This window comes from Carlito syrichta, unplaced genomic scaffold (assembly GCF_000164805.1).
Source record: "Carlito syrichta isolate Samal-C Ts95f unplaced genomic scaffold, Tarsius_syrichta-2.0.1 Scaffold304785, whole genome shotgun sequence".
In the NCBI taxonomy this organism is placed as follows: Eukaryota; Metazoa; Chordata; class Mammalia; order Primates; family Tarsiidae; genus Carlito; species Carlito syrichta.
In genome coordinates this window covers 257,875-264,651 of record NW_007248881.1, presented here as the reverse complement: position 1 = coordinate 264,651, position 6,777 = coordinate 257,875, and the positions used below count along the sequence as shown (strand labels likewise).

The window sequence follows — 6,777 nt, the reverse complement described above, 5'->3', positions numbered from 1 at the left end:
ATGTGATGTTAGCTTCATAAAATGATTTGGGGAGGGTTCCATCTTTCTCAGTCACCTGAAGTAGCTTCAGTAGGATTGGAATCAGTTCCTCCTTAAATGTCTTGTAGAATTCTGCAGAAAGCCATCTGGTCCAGGGATTTTTTTGTGTGTGTGGGTAGTTTTCTTATTACATAGTCAATTTCCTTGATTGTCATTGGTCTATTTAGGGTCTCAATTTCTTCTTGTTTCAACCTAGGTAGGTTGTGTGATGACAGAAAGTCCTCCATTTCCTTGAAGTTTTCAAGTTTGCTTTCATACCAGTGTACATAGTAGTCTCTGACGATCTTTTGAATTTCTTCAGGTTCAGATGTGACTTCATCTTTAGTGTTTCTGATTATGCATATTTGGGTTTTTTCTTTCTTTTTTTTGGTCAATCTAGCTAAGGGACCATCAATCTTGTTTATCCTTTCGAAGAAAACTTTTTGTTTCATTGATTTTTCGTATTATCTTTTTGTCTTCTATGTCCTGGATTTGGGCTTTTATTTTGGTGATCTGGATTCTTCTGCTGAAAATAGGGTTTTTGTGGTCTTGCTTTTCCATCTTCCTTAGGTGGCTTGTTAGGCTGTTAATTTGTGTTCCTTCCATTTTCTTCATGCATGTTTGTAGGGATATAAATTCCCCTCTTACTACCGCTTTTAAGGCATCTCAGAGATTTTGGTAAGATGTTTCTTCATTTTCATTTGTTTCCAGGTATCTTTTGATCTCTGTTTTGATTTCATCATTGACCCAGGAGTTGTTTAGCATCATGTTGTTTAATGACCATGTCTTTGTGGGTTTTGGGGGGATCTTGTTGGTGTTAATGTTTATTTTTATTCCACTGTGGTCCAAGAAGGTGCATGGTAGAATTTCAGTCCTTTTAAATTTGCTTATGCTTGATTTATGGCCAATTATGTGGTCGATCTTGGAATATGTTCCGTGTGGTGATGAGTAGAATGTATATTCTCTGGTCTTTGGGTGGGGTGTTCTGTAGGTATCAATTAAGTCCATTTGGTCCAGAGTCACATTGAGGTTCCAGATCTCATTGCTGGTTTTTTGTCCCAATGATCTGTCTGGGGTTGTGAGTGGGGTATTAAAGTCCCCAGTTATGATGGTGTTAGGGTCAATATCTTTCTTTAGTTTTCCTAGGAGTTGCTTTATGAAAGTTGGTGCACCTATGTTAGGTGCATATATGTTTAGGATAGATATTTCTTGTTGATGGAGTGAACCCTTTATCATTATGAAGTGGCCCTCTGTATCTTTTTTAATTTTTGATAGTGTAAATGGTATTTTGTCTGAAATTAGGATCGCGAGTCCTCCTTTCTTTTGTGTTCCATTCACCTGAAAATTTGTTTCCCATCCCCTTACTTTGAGTCTGTGCACGTCCTTTCTAGTGAGATGGGTCTCTTGAAGGCAGTATATTGTTGCCTGGTGATATTTTATCCATTTTACCATTCTGTGTCTTTTCAGTGGTGCATTTAGTCCATTTACGTTCAGGATAATTATTGAAATGTGAGAATTCGTCCCTATCATAGAGTTCTTATAGAGTTGTTCTTCCACTTGGTTTATTGTCTTTCTTTTGCTTTGGAGGTTGGTTCATGTGTATTTTATTCTTTTTCCTGTACTCTTGTGAAGAACTTTGTTCTTTTTTTCCCCTTTTCTTCTGTGTTTAGTACTTTCTTGAGTGTTTCATGTAGAGGTGGTTTGGTGGCAGCGTAAGTTCTTAGGGATTGGATATCTGGGAAAGATTTTAATTCTCCCTCGCTGATGAAGCTTAATCTGGCTGGGTAGGTTATTCTTGGTTGAAATTGTTTATCTTTTAGGACTTTGAAGATAGGGCTCCAAGCTCTCCTAGCCTTAGGGTTTCGTAGATAAATCTGCTGCTATTCTAATTGGTTTTCCCTGGTAGGTGATCTGGCCTTTTTCTCTTGCTGCCTTTAGGATTTTTTCTTTTATGTCTACTTTGTTTAGGCGAATTATTATGTGTCTAGGAGTTGATTTTCTCATTTGTTGTCTTGCAGGGGTTCTCTGAATCTCTTGTGTTTGAGTTTTTGCATGATTGATTAGATAAGGGAAGTTTTCTTGAATGATCTCATGGAAAATTTGTTCCAGTGTGGTCTCTGTCTCTCTTTCTGCCTCAGCAAGGCCAATTACTCTTAGGTTCTGTCTCCTGAAGTAATCGCTCATCTCTTGAAGGTTTTTTTCTGTCTTTTTGAGCTTGGTTTCTGTGTTTTCGCGAGTTTGGGTTAGTTCTATATTTTGGTCCTCAAACTCTGAGATTCTTTCTTCTGCTTGGATAATTCTGCTTTCCATGCTTATCAGTTTGTTATTTATTTCATTCACAGTATTCTTTATTACGGTTATCTCAAATATCAGTTCCTTTCTAGTTTCTTCTTGAGTCTCCTCAATTCTTTTTAATCTCTCCATTAATGTCTTGATATCTAGGTTTGTAGTTTGAGACCAGTCATTCTGGGGGCTCTTCATTGTTTGCATTCCGAAGTCAGTTTTCTCAGTGTCTGCCCTCTCAGGAGTCTGGGAGAGACCCATATTCTTCTTTTGGTGTTTCTTCATTTGTGTAGATTTTTCTCTCATCCCTTAGTGGCTAAATTCCCTTGAGCTCTAATCTCCAGCCTCTCCCCTTTGTTTTTGTTGCAGACAGCTAGCCTACTGCCTGGGAGATCTGTGACTTGTCTCTGTTCAGTGTAGGGGAGGAGCTTTGTCTCCTGTTTAATGGCGTCACCATGGGAACTGAGGTGGAGGCTCTGATAGGTGGGCGGAGCAATGAAAATCTGCCTTGAAAATGGTGGAGGTGGTAGTTTTACTTTCACTTTTAGGGATGCTCATGTGGGTCTCTAGGTGGGACCAGCTGCACAGCTGGGCGCTGGATCTGGGATGCCACCAGTAGGCTAGGGTGGAGGAGAGGGTCCGGGGTTCCCTCCTCTGGAGCTGGAAGCCTCCGATCAGCACCTTACACAAGCTCCCTTACACTAGCTTGCGGTCGCACGCTGAGTGCCTCAGCCAGGGTGGGCCCGGGGCTCCCGATCTCCAAAGCTCCAGAGGGCTGGTGGTGGCTCTGGGTCCCTCACAGGGCACTTCAGCCAGAAATGGGAATGGTATCTCTGAGGGACGAGCACCCAGAGCCTCCCTAGGTGACCGGCAGCTTGGTGCTGGGTGCTGGTTGTGACAATGTAACCAGGGAGGTGCTGGGATCCAGGATTTGGGATTCCCCAGCTGACTGGAGTTACATATAGTGGAGCAGACGCAGCCGGGCTGCAATATCTGGCCCTGTGTGGGACCAAAGGTCCCCAGGCCTCGTATCAGTGTGGCTGGGGGTGGGCAGGGGCCTGCAAGAAGAAAAGTAAGAGTTTTTTTGGGAACTCACGTTCGGAGAGTCTCACGGATCCACCTATGCCATCGCCATCTTCAGGAGTCTCCAAAAGAATGCATTTGAAAATTTAAAAAAAAATCCTTGTAAAGAACTCATGGGTCAAAGAAGAAATCATAAAAGTCAGAAAAAAATCAGGAGAAATTTCTTAATTGATGAAGTTTATTGATTGAAAATAAATAAGATAAAACGATAAAGCTTTAGAAAAAGCCATAAGTACTTTGGAAGACTCAGGCCAACCTAAGAATCAGTATCAAAACAAGCCTTCAGAACAGCAGCTGAATCCTGCAGAGTTGTGTGACAGGTGGAACTAGACATTCTGTGGGCACCACATTTGTGTTCCTTCTGCAGCCAGGTGGTGGAGTATCGCTGGCTCCTCCCAGCATTGTGGAGGTGATGGCCATAACTTGGCTCCTGTGGTCTGGATTCACACAAACATTCTTAAAACTGTTCCTGTACCATGAGCAGAAGAAAGGCAATCAAAATCAAATGTGTAGCAGACATTTTGACTGCCTAGATGAAATACTAATTAAAACTACTTCACCTCCAGCAGCTAGAGATGTAATGGCATATTTGGGCAGTGGTCTTTCCGCCTATTGTACAGAGACCCCAGTAGCAAGAGGGGGCTACCAGGGGAATGGGCTGAACAGACAGTCTCTTGGAATGATGGGGTACGAAAGCTGTGTGCCCAGTGTGATCAGAACTGTGCAGGTTATACTTGTCATAACCAGAGCCACTTGTTGGTCTGGTGGATTGTTTTTTGAGTCTTATTTAACTGTCCTTTCTCTAACAATGGGTTGTCTTTTTTTCTGAATTGACTAGTTATACAACTAAATTGGCCCATGCTGCTAAAGTGTCACACCTTATAGTACCATCACTCACCTAAAATATTTTTAAGTTTTTACTATTTTCTTAATGTTATGAGCAGTGTATAATCGTTGTAGAAAATAAAAAGAAGAAACACAAAATAAGCCAAAAGAAAAAAATCTGGTATCCCATTCCCCAGTATAACCACAATTAATGTTCAGGAAATATACTTGCAGATATATATCTCAAACAAATATACATATAGACATATATTTCTGCAAAAATAGTGTCATACCACACATAATTTTTTATAAACTGCTTGTCTCACTAAGTCTGTGTGTACTTCTGCTTCAGCCATTTAGGACTCCATTTTTAACTGCCATGTATCATTCTGTTTTATGCATTTACTATCATTTCTTTAATCAATGCCCTGTTATTAGACATTTGGATGTGATTTGTGATTTTTTATAAATAACATGATAATGAACATTTTGGCATATGTATGTTACATATTTTTCCAGTTATTTCCTTAAGATAAGTTCTAGAGGTGGATGTGGTGACTAAAGTGGGAGGATGCTTGAGCCCAAGAGTATGAGACCAACCTGGGCAACATAGCAAGACCTCATCTCTACAAAAATAAAAAAATTAGCTGGGTGTGGTGACATATGTTGGGAGTCCCAGTTACTTAGGAGGCTGAAGTGGGAGGATCACTTGAACCCGGGAATTTGAGGCTGCAGTGAGCCATGATCATGCATCTGCACTCCAGGCTGGGTAACAGAGTGAGACTCTGACTCAAAAAAAAAAAAAGATAAATTCTAGAAATCTAAATACTAGGTTAAAAGTTTGGCAGTTTTCTAGAGATTTTGATACCTATCTATAGTTTCATCCTTAAGGATGAAGGAAAGATATTAAAATATGAAAGATAAAAATCAAATAAAAGTCTTTGATTATTAAGTTTCATAAACATCTGAACTGCTAAATGAAAACATGAGTATTTTATTTTAAATCTGATTATTAAATCGTTTACACATACCCATACACACACACACACACACACACACACACACACAAACAGAGTTATGAGCTTAAGTCAGAGTCATTACATGTACAGATCAGCAAATGACATGATTTTCTGAAGAAGGTCAAGGATATTAAAATATTATCTCTTATTTTAATAAACCTTAGAAATTAAAAAATTAATAACAGTTATATTGAGATATAATTCATATGCCATAAATTCACCCTTTTAAAGTGTACAATTAAATAACTGTTGAACATTTAGAGTTGTGCAATCATCATCATTACCTACTTTCAGAACATTTTTATTTCATTCAAAAAGAAATTCTGGGGCAGGGCTCAATGGCTCACGCCTGTAATCCCAGCACTTTGGGAGGCGGAGGCAAAAGGATTGCCTGAGCCCAGTGGTTCAAGACCAGCCTGGAAAACTTGGTGAGACCTTGTCTCTACAATAAATTTTTAAAAATAGTCAAGCATGGTAGCACGCACCTATAGTTCTAGCTACTTGGAAGGCTGAGGCAGAAGGATTGCCGGAGCCCAGCAAGTCGAGGCTGCAGTGACCATGAACATGCCACTACACTCCTGCCTGGGCAACAGAGTGAGACTCCAACTCAAAAAAAAAAGAAACGCTGTTACTCCCCAGATCCTGGCAAATGCTAATCTGCTTGCTGTTTTTATGCATGTGCCTATTCCTGACACTTCATATAAGTGGAATTATTCAATGTGTGGCCTTTTGTGACTGGCTTCTTTCACTTGCTTTGCCTGTGTTGTAGCATGTTTCAGTACTTCATTCCATTTTATTGCCAAATAATATTTCACTCTTTGGCCATACCACACTCTGTTTACCAATTCATCAGTTTATTCTTCGGATGCCAATTAAAATCTTCGTGCCATCATACTTAAAATCCTTCAATAGCACCTCAGACTCTTAAGAAGATCTATGAAAGGTTCATCTTCATCTGGCCCTGATCTCTTTGGTCTGGTCTTCTGCCACACTCCCAGCACCCATCTCTCCCACTCTTCCATCACCACTCCAGTCTTAATAGAACTACTAGCGATGTCCTGCATTCTCACTGTTGTATAAACTCTCTCTGCTATCTGCAGTGCCCTTGCCCCCCTTATCTGTGTGGATGCCTTTTACTTGTTCTTTGCAATTCAGCTGTCAGGTACCTCCTCCTCCGGGAAACCCTGGCACACCAAAGTGTAAGCTGGGTGCAACACTCTCTACAACCTATTATACCTCCATCATAGCACGTGGTTCCACTGTTTTGTAATTGTGGGTTTTCCTGATTTCCACTAAATTGTGAGCTCACTGAATTCAGAAACTCACTGAATTCAGAAAGCACAACAAGTGGTTGACATTCTATTTGTGTTTTATTTATATATGTGGTCAAAATTACTTTGACTTTTTATAAACTAAATTAATCAATTTTGGGATTTTGCAACTATGTAAACATAAACTTTATTTAAAATGCACATGGAAGTTTTCTTATGTGTAATGCATTCATATATGTTTTTATATTAAAATTCTCAGGTACATATAAAGTAATACT

The 6,777-nt window shown here is 39.8% G+C and overlaps 1 pseudogene; it reads left to right on the top strand.

Annotated features, from left to right (window-relative positions):
- Positions 1-6,773, top strand: part of LOC103263285 — a 10,793-nt pseudogene extending 4,020 nt beyond the window's left edge.
- The last annotated feature ends 4 nt before the right edge of the window (positions 6,774-6,777 follow it).